The sequence below is a fragment of the Ochlerotatus camptorhynchus genome, unplaced genomic scaffold, assembly GCF_037179485.1.
Source record: "Ochlerotatus camptorhynchus isolate MF236.1 unplaced genomic scaffold, CSIRO-AGI_Acam_v1.1 ptg000155l, whole genome shotgun sequence".
NCBI lineage: Eukaryota > Metazoa > Arthropoda > Insecta > Diptera > Culicidae > Ochlerotatus > Ochlerotatus camptorhynchus.
The window spans coordinates 238027-251204 of record NW_027040645.1 but is presented as its reverse complement, the minus strand read 5'-3'; the positions used below and the strand labels follow the sequence as shown (position 1 = coordinate 251204).

At 38.8% G+C, this 13178-nt stretch overlaps 1 protein-coding gene across 4 annotated transcripts in view; it reads left to right on the top strand.

Moving 5' to 3' along the window:
- Positions 1-12407: 12407 nt before the first annotated feature.
- The window catches only part of LOC135701305 (uncharacterized), a 118225-nt gene continuing 117454 nt past the window's right edge, over positions 12408-13178 (top strand). For 2 of the 4 annotated variants that reach the window (XM_065222052.1, XM_065222048.1), the window contains exon 1: positions 12408-12990. The gene's annotated coding sequence lies outside the window, so the exon portion shown is untranslated. The remainder of the gene's footprint in view (positions 12991-13178) is intronic. The other 2 variants (XM_065222051.1, XM_065222053.1) reach the window with 2 other exon arrangements.

Sequence of the window (13178 nt, the reverse complement as noted above, 5' to 3'; positions counted from 1 at the left end):
GCAAACCGATTGGGACACTGGAAATCTTGGACGGTGGTTACATTCAATTATTCCTAATGTTTCTTCGAGAGCGTGGTTTAAAGGCTTGGGCTTAAGTCGTGACTTCATTCGCGTCATAAATAGACTTATGTCCAACCACTACTCGCTAGATGCTCATCTCAATAGAATAAACCTCGTGGACAGCAACATCTGTCGGTGTGGAAACGGTTACGATGACATCGAACACGCAGTTTGGCAATGTACGGATAATGACGCCGCCAGAGAGCGACTTTTGAATACCCTCGAGGCCCAAGGAAGACAACCCTATGTTCCTATCAGAGACGTGTTGGCAACCCGTGATCTCTGCTATATGCAGTCCGTTTATGTTTTTCTTCAAATGTCTAGTATAAGAATTTAATTCCTTTTGTCTTTTGTCTATCTTTATTAGTTTTTGTTTGTCTTGTCCCCCCGTCTCGATGAGTCTCATCGTCGCCCACTGGTCACCCACCATAGCCGGTCGAACTCCGGACGAAGCTAGAACAGCACTACCGTTCATACTGGCGACAACGCTCTGATGAGACAACGAAACCATACCCCAAGCTCCTCCCCTGATCCTATCCTTCGAAAATGTACCCTTCTAACCTCGAGTAAGCCGCGAGTAATCGGCCCAACTCCTACTAGACATAGAATTAAGTGAATTTTGTTACACACAGTGAACAATGAATTATCGGCTCCGTAAAGCTAACGCGATTGAGCCTCCCAAATAAACGAACTAGATATTAAAAAAAAAAGCTAACGCGATTGAGCCTTCCAAATAAACGAACTAGATAAAAAAATATGTGTTTAATTGGAAATAGGAATAACTTTTATTTCATCAAAACAAAACTATATTTTTTCTTGGATCGCACCGATCGGTACCGGCACCGAATGGTACTTTCGACATAATGAAAATTTGCTTATGACTTATTGCTTGCATGAAACAAGGGGGGAGGTGACTGTCAAATACGAACAATAGTCATCTACCTCGCATAACTGGTTCCAAACGTAAACAAGCCATAAGAAACCTACAGGGTTTGTTTACGTTTGCAACCAATTTCATACAAGAATGATGATTAGGCTGATTCGACAGCACGTCCCCCCCCCCCCCAGGCATGAAAAGAAATAAGTACACCGAAGACACCAAGCCGAAAAAACAAACTGTCATGTACCCAACAATATAGACTTCTCTGAACTTTGTGAAATGCACACGTATTAGTGCAGAACTTAGGGTAAATTATAAGTATTAGTGCAAGAAAACCTTTGAATTCACCCAAAGTTCTGCACTAATACCACAAACGAAGTGACAGACGGAGCGGCTCGAAAACTTTGGTGACTAACCTGCTATTGCAATTTTTCAGTGTACCACATGGCAACACCACTACTACTGGATTGTACCACATGGCAACACTACTACCATAGAGGTAACTCTAAGACCACTGGGTCCCGAAGAAAATCATTATTATTTTTGGCTCACTCAGTACCAGAACAACGGTCCCAAGCAGTCCCAAGCTATTTCACTCACCCCTGCATGAATCCACACACCCCTGATGTTATCTGTCAAACTTTCATAGCGAATCAAAACAAACATAGTGTAGTAATAGAATTTCAACTAGAATAGGGTACGTTAATCGTTTGCTTGGGACCAATAGGCTACTAAAGTGGTGAGCCAATTTAAAATCGTTAGTTTCGTATTGATTGTTGCTACTACTAGATTGAACTAGCGTTTTCACCAAATGTACTAGAATGTTTTGGTTCTATCTCTTTCACTCTACTCAAAACTGAAATGCATAAAAAAATGACAAAATGATACGCACTCTTTTACACTGTCAAAGAATCATTGTACACAAAATCAACTTTGTTCAAATCAAAACAAAAAAACTAACCCATCTGGTGGATGATGGCACAAGCTTCCAAGAAAATTCTATTACAGTGAACCACATTACTTTAATGGATTTCTTCCCCAGTTAGTCGTCTGTCACTTCGTTTGTTCTAATACCAACAATCAATACGAAACTAACGATTTTAAATTGGCTCACCACTTTAGTAGCCTATTGGTCCCAAGCAAACGATTAACGTACCCTATTCTAGTTGAAATTCTATTACTACACTATATTTGTTTTGATTCGCTATGAAAGTTTGACAGATAACATCAGGGGTGTGTGGATTCATGCAGAACATGCAGGGGTGAGTGAAATAGCTTGGGACTGCTTGGGACCGTTGTTCTGGTACTGAGTGAGCCAAAAATAATAATGATTTTCTTCGGGACCCAGTGGTCTTAGAGTTACCTCTATGCTAATACTCTCGCTAATATTTGTGCAATTCATAAACGTCAGAGAAGTCTATGGGTATTATCCGAGGGGGGGGGGGGCAACTCTATCTACGATGTAAGAAAAATTGTGTTTTGCTGAGGTTAGCTGCGCGCACGCTGAGTAGATAGAAATAAGATTAATGACGATTCTGAATATTTCCTGCAAAAAGATGATGCGCGATGCAATGCGCGTAGGGTTACCATATCAAAAACTTGAAAAGGAGGACATTTCATTTGAGGTTTGGAGACTAAGGCTGTGGTCTATTTGGTGAATTTTCACTTTAATTTGACACTTCGAAAATAAATTATACTCTTCGAAAATCCCTCTCTAGTTGATCGTCCGATTTTCATTAATGTGTTTGTCAAAATTGAGTGAGAAATAAGTCTGAATAGCAGGTTTCTTTGAAAATTTTCCATCAGTCAAATATAAGTGAAAATTCACCAAATGGAACCCAGCCTAAGGGGAACAATGATTCTTTTTCTTAACATTAAATGAGGACAATGAGTTTTTATCAAACGTTTTAATAATATGTGCACTATCACAAAATTCATGAATTGGAAAGGTTCAATTGAGATTGTTCATAACTTTTAGTCGTTACCAATTCAATTCATCTTCTCGTTATACTTCTGAAAAATGCAATTAATTAATTAATTTATCTTTATTAGGGAGGCTTTCAGCCTTGGGCTGGTTCGCCTTCATTGAAAAATGCATCAAACTAGCCTTCATAATTCATTCTTGATGCTTGGAAATGATCTAGTCTAGCTGATTTGCATGAAAACTACAGTTTTACAGCCTTTAAACCATTCCAACTTTTATCGCGTAGAAAAATCAGGATACATGTCACCGCTGATTGAAACCAACATGGAACATCTAAGCAACCTGTTAATTTTACGTTTGATTCAGCATTGAACTCTAATGCCTCTGCTATAGTGGGAGCGAAGAAGCGCGCATAGCATTCTATACAAAAGAATTCCTATTATTGATATTATTCCTCACATTCGATTTGATGCTGTCTGCGTGCCACCATAAGCCTTCTTCAACCGAATTGCCATGGGTACGTCTCCCAGGTTGCATTGCAGTTCGCTTTTTTTCAGTTCGTCTTCCGTTGTGATCTCGTCTAGATCCCTGCACTTGACCACTGACTCCTAGGATAAGGCTCTTACGTACGCTGTCTCGCCAAGAGATTTTTCGACGAGCTCCTTAAAAGCTGCGCTCTTTACCGTAGGGTCACTTTGCAGCTCAAATAGCATCTTGCCTTTCTGGGTTCGCCTGGTTTTCACCACATTCTTGCCTACCCGACCAACCATTCGTGAAACTTCTTCAAAGTTATTTATACAAAAATAAAGATTAATGTCGGTAATTCTTTACTTTCAAGTTTCTTTGATTTCGATGAATATATTTAAAAACCTTTATTGATCGATACTTACATTTAAGATAATTTCTTTATCGGTCGCATGATAGTTATCTATAAAGATGCCATACTAAATTTCTTCTAATTTCGATGTGTCACAAGGACTATAGTTTTCTTTATAAATATTCATCTAAAAATATTTGAATACTGATACCATCGTAACACACTAGATGACAGATGGCAATGTTTATATTAGTTATCGACAAATTTGGTTCTTCATCATGAGAAGCATGATCTGCCGAAAAATTAATGGGAAGACTGATCAATGGCCACGATGATACAAATGTTTGCCATTATAGTTCTTTAAGTTTACGTCGATACACTCTTGGCCATTTCTTAAGAATCAGCGATAGCAAGCGTGGTTTTTTAAATTCAAAATTTATTTGTCATATCCATAACCAAAGTATCAAGTTCCCTCATTCGGTTCAAAATGCCGAGAATTCCATTTTGAACCGAATGAGGGAACTTGATACTTTGGTTATGGATATGACAAATAAATTTTGAATTCATGCTTGAAAAGATGTACATACATTTCAAAACACCATATACTAGAGTGTGATTTTCAGTCGTTAAGAAGCTCATCAACAGTAGCTGCCCAACAAACAATTGCCCATTGAAGAAACGACTTCTTGGCGATTTTATTCCACTTCATGCTTAATAATACTTGTACTATTTTTAATAATAACTTCTGTTCAGGCTTTGTTCACACAAATCTGGAGAATTTATTCAACCACAACATCGAAATATTTGGTGTTGAATAAGGTATGTCGAGAAGCTTTTATTCGACTTACAAGAGTTGTAAACAGAGCTTATTCGATCAAATTTTTGATTATTCAGCGTTTATTAGACCATCTTTACTTCCTTAAACAGCGATGGTATAAAGGTGTATAGACGCTTGAATCTCATGTGAAATAATGTTTAATTAGACGCTATTATACATTTATTAAACGATTATTCAACTACGGAATAATTAATCCGAAAATAAGAACGGCACAGAGCAGGGTTGTTCTCGTTAGTGATTGTTGTGTCATTATTTCTGTCGAATTTATTACATATACATACATACACACACATGTCATTATATAGGATTCGAACCATAACCTTCCGATCACCAGCCGCTTGCCTTGCCATATGAGCTATCCTAGATACATCATATGAGCAGCTAAATAAGCAATAAAAGCTTGAATCTGAAAACCTATCAGGCCTTCCAGCCGTAACTCTAGCTAATTCAAGAAGATGTGAGAATGATTAATTCATTCGTAGTTGTTTAACATTAGACCAACGTTACCTCTCCATCGCTCTAATTTCAATGGAAAGGATGCTATTCTTTTCGATAGATCTATGAATTGGTTGTCGTGAGTGATACGATGTATGATTACGATTTAAATTAATTAGGAGTAGAACATAAATAAAAAAAGGGTTGAGGCTGGGATTGAACTCGCGACCTTCTACATGGAAAGCGGAAACGGTAACCACTATGTTACCAATTTCGTTTTGTTGTTAGTCTGAAGCACTGTTGTGGAATAATGAATGAATATGCCGTTTGTAAAGCATTTATAAAGCATGCAATTAATACATGGACGCATAGTGGTATAAGAGCTATTATGCTGACTGTATTCACCTTTATACAGCAATATTGTAAAGCAATGCAATTAAATCTAATAATGGAACTAGAAAACATTTATAAGACGTCTAATAAAGCATTTTATTAAAGCAATTGAAAACAGTCGAATTAGAGCAATAATGTATGTGCAAATTACACTTATTCAGTTTGTTATTAGATCAAACTTCTGGTTCTGAATCAGGAAGACAGTCAACGTTTATAAAGCTTTTAATAAGTAAATTAATCATATCAGAGCAAACGGCGTAATAAAGGCGCATCTATCGAGCTTTTTTCAGCACATAATTCGACATCTTGTTTTATTCAGCATTGTACACTGTTATACAGCATTTATTCAATGTGTATGCTTATTTGTGACTTCGAATTGTTTGTTGGGTGTAGACCCGAGGATTAGCTACCAACAAAAGAAATCATTACACCCTAGATGGCACGGGATCAAAACCTAGCAATTATGCAGATGAAAAAAAAATCCCGAAAATATCAGTACCGTGTATTGTTATTTTGATCTGACAAGAGAAATAGATATTTTGATCTGGAAACACGAATCGATATTTTTACATAGGTAATAATTAGTAGCAACATTTTGATAAAGATGTTTATAAATGATTCACGATCAGGCTTTTAGTATCTTTACATTTATTCATTAAATGGTGACGATCGCTATCGATTTTTCATATGAATGTCTTTGAAGATCGATTTATCGAAAATAAAAGAAATTTAACGAAAAGGTTGGTCGGGTAGTTGTTTCAAATCTGGATCCTCTCTCACTTTCCGGTTGAGTGCTGCGTAAGTCATTAATGTTACATCTGAGCCTACTACTCACCAACCACCAACTGCTCTTTCTCCATTTACGCTGCAGCTCCGACATAATCTGCACAGCAAAAAAATAATTTTGATATCACGTCAAAGTGGATGCACTACAATCATGTCGAAAATATGGTGTAATATTACTTGCTAAAAAGGACAAAATTATCATTAATACAATGCATGAACTGACATTACGCTGCTTTTACTGCATTTGTTTATTTATGTGGTCATAAAAATTACATGAAATTTTCGACATGATTGTAGTGCATCCACTTTGATGTGATATCAAAATTATGTTTTTGCTGTGTGCGTGACTGCCCTGCTGACGGCATTCTAAGGCTCTGAACCATTTGGTGGATTATTTTAACTTTTGGTTAAAATTTGACAGATGGAAAGTTATCGATTAACCCTGCTATCCGAGCATGGTTATTTCTGACAGACAAGAAGTTAAATTTTGACAACCGTGGCTCGAAAACCGGTCGAGCGACAGCACAGGGATTTTCGAACATAGAAAATAACTTTCGAAATGTCACTTTTAACCACGAGTTAAATTTAACTCGGCAAATGGTTCACAGCCTAAGTGCCCTCCTCTCGACACATTTCAACGACGACATTCTCCACTCGCACTGCCTCGAACTTTGGACAGTCGAAAACATACATACACCGGCGTTTCATCGACATTGCCACACTCCGGACAGAGTGGTGACGCTGCGTTTCCGAACCGATGCAGGTATTTCCTGAAGCAGCCGTGGCCATACAGCGATAGGTGAAAGTTGACTTCTCCGTGTTTTCTGTTCACTCAGGTCGAAAAAATCGATATTAGTATATGTGTCCATCTACCGTTCTCCGCCGTATTCTACTCCTGTTTAGCCAACGACTCCACTCTCAAAACTGTCCGTACAGCAAAAAAAAAAAAAAAAAATGTAATATCGATTAACGTAATTAATTAAGATGTATGAAATAATGATGTAATAGCAAAACGCAGATACAATATTACATCAATGGATGTAATTTTGTTCGCAAAATCGATGTACATCGTACAATGTGATATTACACAACCGATGGATTGACCTGGTTGCAGCAGTTTCGATGTAATATTCAACAACTTTTTTTGCTGTGTACTCTTCCGGCTTCTCTCGATCTGTACACAGAAAAAAAAAGTTGTTGAATATTACATCCAATCTGCTGCAACCAGGTCTATCCATCGGTTGTGTAATATAACGTTGTACGATGTACATCGATTCTGCGAACAAAATTACATCCATTGATGTAATATTGTATCTGCTTTTTGCTATTACATCATTATTTCATACATCAGCTTGAATTACATTGATCGATATTACATTTTTTTTTTGCTGTGTAGCACTCGCTGTCATCCGCCAGGGTGATGCCGATAGGGATCATACCGGCGATAATGCATACGCATACGACGAGATGGTTCTGTATGCACTCACGACTCGCATGTCCATGTGCCGAAACATACTGCTCAGGTTCCTTTGGATCTGCTTTGTTTCCAGCGCTGCAACCCAGGCTGGACCTCCATACCTTAGTATCGACGACGACACACTGGCCAGAAGACGCTTCTTGCTACTGCTAGGACCAGAATTGTTTGGCATGATTGCCTTCGAAGCCTTCTCACAGGCATATTCAACGTGACTGTTGAAGTTTAGCCGATCATCGATCATCACTCCCAGGTATTTCAACACACGCTTCGAGGCTATGGCGTGCTCCCCGACGGTGATTTCTGCCCGCTGTACCACTTTACAGTTACTGAACAAATAGCACTTACACCTCTTCCAGCGTTTCGCCTGTTACCGTCAAGACGACGTCGTCCGCAAAGCCAACGATCTCAACTCCTTTGGTCTGCTTCAGTGTTAGCACGCCGTTGTACAACCCGTTCCAGAGCGTTGGACCACAAACGAAGTGACAAACGACTAACTACACACTTAGAAAAAATCACCGATTTCGGTAATTCATTTACCGAATTCTCAACAGCTGAACGGTCGGTAATGTTTTCGGTAATCGAGAACATTACCGAAAAATCTGTAAACTGGATCAGCAAAATTAGCTGTCAAATTTACCGAACGCTCGGTAACGTTTACCGATGTGCATTGCTTGATTTGTAGTCGACTTTACCGGAGAACTTTAATTTTGAAGACGATATGCAAATCGAACCAACTGTAATTTGCTATAATATTGTTTCAAGGTGGCGGTCACTGCAACCCATGCAAAAATGTGGCTGCTGTCGTGATCAATAAGTTAGTGTTGCAAATTGCACCACCAATGAACAAAACCAAGTTTTTGCCGGAAGGATTCGGCGCTACACTGAAAACAAGGAAGCTTTGGAAGAATATTCCAAATGCTGTTTTCAGATCGCACCAACAGGAATGGAACTTGGACCGACAGAAAAAAACAAGCAACAACATCGGTCATCTGTAATCGGTATTTATTTAAATAACGGAAATTAATTATTTACGGAAAATATCTACGATTCACTCATTTTGGTGTTGAATAACAGCCTCCATAATTTCACCTTTTTAGTTTTCACAAGCACGAATGCTTTTAAAGTCGATCGAAAATATGGTGGATTTGACGTTTACCTAGACCATTACCGAACTCAGTAATGGAACGCTTTGTTTTCCGAAACTTCAGTAAAATATTTCACCGAAGTCAGTGATGAAGCTGATTTACATACCTGCCGGTAAAAATGTTTACCATTTTCGGTAAATTAAAATGAAATTACCGAAATTCGGTCATTTCATTTACAGTTTCCAGCAATAAAGCGAGAAAATACCGAAACATCTGTTATTGTTTAGCATTACCGATCTAAGACGGTAATTTTTTTTTACCGAACTCAGGGTCTCTGTTTAAGTGTGTAGCGAAGAAATAAATTAAAATTATGTGGTTCGCTGTAATACAATTTTCTTCGAAGCTTGTGCCATCAGCCACCAGATGGGCTAGTATTTTTGTTTTGATTTGAACAAAGTTGGTTTTGTGTGCGATGATCTTTGACAGTGTGCAAGGAGTGTATCATTTTGTTATTTTTTTTATGCATTTCCGTTTTGAGTTGAGATAGAACACACGCTCCAATCTATGTTTGCTACCAGGGACGGACTGCAGAAAGTAACGTCGATAATGGATTCCTGGCCATCCCAGCAAAAAGTGCTGCTGGTGCCGCCGTTTGCCAGCATAACTTCCAGGTTTGCCAGAGCTTCCAGCAAATTGTGCGCTCTTGCATTGGAACATCTGCTTCTCCACTCCACTGTCCAAACATTGAAGTCTCTTCCGATGACTACCGGTCGTCGTCCAATCAGCTCTTCGGTAAGTCCATGTAGCATCTCATGGAACTGCTCCATCGTCCTTCTGGGGGGTGCGTAACAACTACATATGAAGATTCCGTAAATTTTGGCGATCATGAAACCTTCGTATGAGCTCGCAACCACTTGTTGAATAGAGTAGCTGCCCATAACTTGTATAGCAACCATCCTAGCTCTATCCGCGACCCACTTACCTTTATCGGAAGGGACTCGATAGGGTTCCGCAATGATTGCAACGTCGCACTTTGTTTATGTTGTTGACTGCCACAACATTTGCTGAGCAGTGTCGCAATTGTTGAGGTTTATTTGGGTTACCTCCATTACTGTTGGCCTGCCATCGCCTTTTTGTATGCTAGGTATTTGAAGCCTCTTGTCGTATGATAGTTTCCTCTCTCTTTTTGCAGAGCACCTTCACCTCGGTTGCTTCGTGCAGCCTCTTGCAATATGACCTTTTTTCCCGCATTTCTTGCACAGATCAGATCTGTCAGGGTCATTGCAGTTCATCGCCTGGTGACCGAAACCCATGCACTTGAAGCATCGCTCCAGTTGCTTGGTTACACGAGGAGTGGCTTTGAGCGAGCACACTGACCACCCAACCTTGACCTTGCCCATCTCCAACCGCATGTTCACTGCAACTGTCGAACGTCGTATCACCGCCGTTTGCATGCCGCCGTACGCCTTCCTCATCCGGATTGATATTGGAACGTCTCGCAGATCGCAGTGCACTCTCGTCGCTGCGCACGACCACTGTCTCCTGGGATAGAGCTCTTACGTTCGCTCCTTCACCAAGAGAATATTCGACGAGCTCCTTGAAGGCTGAGCTCTTGATTGCATGATCCTTTTTCAGCTCAAAGAGCATCTCGCCTTTCTGGGTGCGCCTGGTTTTCACCATGTTCTCTCGTTCAACTCCGGATCCTCTCGAACCTTCCGAAGGAGTGCTGCATCCCAAGCAACACACATGTTCTATAACAGTTTATATAACCTTTGTATGACTGCTTTTGGTTGTATAGCAGTTTACTCAACATAATCCTATGAATTTGTGTTACTTGGGATATGACGTTTTGTCTTTTGCTTCGACGATCAGAGCATCGCCCTTACTTCGCTCCCGACGAGGCCTGGGTTTCTCCTTCTTTCTTCTTCACTTCTTTTTCCTTGCATTTTTTCCACTTCTATAGTGCAGCAATAGCGCAGGGAACATTCTATAATAACGTAAGCATTTCGAGGGAGAGGAAGTGTTTGAAATTTGCTTACGTTTTCATACATAAAAAAAAATACGAATACAGAACATATAAACATCCGGAGTGCAATGGTATCTGGCCGATTCTTTGCATTTAAATGAATGTAATATAGTTATATAATACTCACAAGCGTCTAAACAGCAATTTTTACGATTGTACAAACATCAAAAGTATCATGGGATTGATAGATAGCTAACCCTGTGTGTGCAATATGAACGCAATCCCAAGCTAAACATTTCAAGAGCAACTACAACGTGCAGAATCTATTATTTATTAGGGTAATTTGCCAACTTTGCACAGCTAAGCACGTGCTTTTTGTTATTTTGCAATTTACATTGGTAAACACATTCCGTATAATACAACTTTTGAATGTGCCTCTGTTCTCCATTGTTGCACGCATCATTTGCCCTGAAATTCTATTATTGCACACTTTGAATCTAATTATTGCACACCCATAAACTATGACTGAATCCATTTTGGAATGAAAGTTTTCAGCTAGAATAATCATTCAGTGATTCTGTTAGATGAATAAACATAACTTTCGGTACATTGTACTTACGATATTAGGTATTTTATTGACTTTATTGAACCGTTCAATAATCGAAGCAAAATATACGCAGTAGTAGTAGTTGCATACTTTTAGGCGTTATTCCCATATACAATATTCCAGGACCGTCCAAATGTGATCCAAATATGGAACATTAATATTTTTTCAGTAAATTTTACATTATTGATTGTATTGCAATAGTTCGTTAGATAAAAGAATAACCAAAATTTTCCAGTAGAGATTACAAAATTTAATTTAATTTGAGATAGTAAAAGCTTATTTCTAGATAGAGCTGGAATTAGGGCGTAACAGCTTTTGTAAACAATGACTTCTCTCGATGATTTATCGGAAGTCATGGCTCTCCCTGGCAAATCGACATCACCATCGAGTAGAGGAAGACTTCTCCTACCCGATGGATATGTTGGTTTGTGTAAACGTGCCTTCAATTCCGAGAAATCAACAAGAGAAGTCATTGTTTACAAAGGCTGTTACGCCCTAATTCCAGCTCTATCTAGATTTTACAACTGTGGATTATTAACTGAAAAATTAAGAAATCTCCTGCACAATATCAAAAATGTTAATACTGAGTATCACCTGTTTTATAATTCAACACTTAATCACTGATTAGCATGTTACCATGACCGGTCAACGTCATGGTTGTTGGTGGTGTGCATCATTTGGCACATTACCCTGTCTTTCTCAAATGATATGGAATTTGGGGGACATCGTAGTTTTATTGACCAATTACATAAAGTAAATAAAGTGTTACGATGCACATTAGTTTGGACAGAGCTCCGCTTGTTCATATGTTGTGCTATACTGACTATATTTATCAATTCATAAATAGGAAAACTTCCGGCTCGGCATCCTACCCTCGCTAGCCACTCACCGCTATTAAGAGCTCGCAATTTGAGTGACTGGAGATATGCACAATACCGGGGATGAACAAGGAGAGATGCTGTGCTCTGGATTCTAGGAAAACGCATGCGGCAGCTTTTGTATTCTCATGTGATGAAAATCAAATTTTCTCTTTTGTCCTGCTCTCTGACTTTGCCCATTTACAGCTCGTTTATCAAAGAAGGAGTATTTGCCTAGACTCTCAATTTTCCGTCAGATCCCATCATCAGTTCAATCTGAGATAGCATTACGTGTGTGTCGTGTGAAAATCTCAGCTCGTTCAGATTTTTCGCTATTCAATTTTCTTATATCCAAAATGTATACGCTGACTGATTTAATGGAAAAGCTACCATTTTTATCTCTGCTGGCCAACGAATAATACATATTACGAACTGACAATTATTAATTTAATATGTAACAATCGATAAACATCCTACAGATATACGATATTGAAAAATTGTAACTCAGTTTTTTTTACAGAAAGTGTATTCATCATGCTGTATCTAATATTGGATGTGAAATAGTGGTGATGACTTTGTAATTATGAAGATGCGTCGTACTCGCATATGAGTGAAGAGATAAAATTGGGTGCATTAGTGGCAATAAGATTTCTGATTGACAGTTTTATGATCTCCATGTAGGTCCTGGGTTGGGTAGTAATGCTATTTAGCTAACGCAAGCAAAAAATTGAGCATACACCAAACCGTTTGTGACAGTGTTAAAGAGAGTTGACATATATCACTGTGTTTTCAAAGACTGACATGATAGTAATCAATACAAAAGGATAATAATCGATTTGCAGATACACACCATCACAGCTGGCTGGTAAGTAAAACATGCATTCCATACAGATGCATCCTTGAAGCTTTGTGGTGATGTCTAGATCACGTGAAAACAATAAATTCAGTATTCGCTGGATGCAGCGCTGGTAGTTGGGACTTGATATATATACATCATTCATTTTGCCTTTCCATTGTAAGGTGCCTGTGGACGCAATGTACCTATAGTAGCAA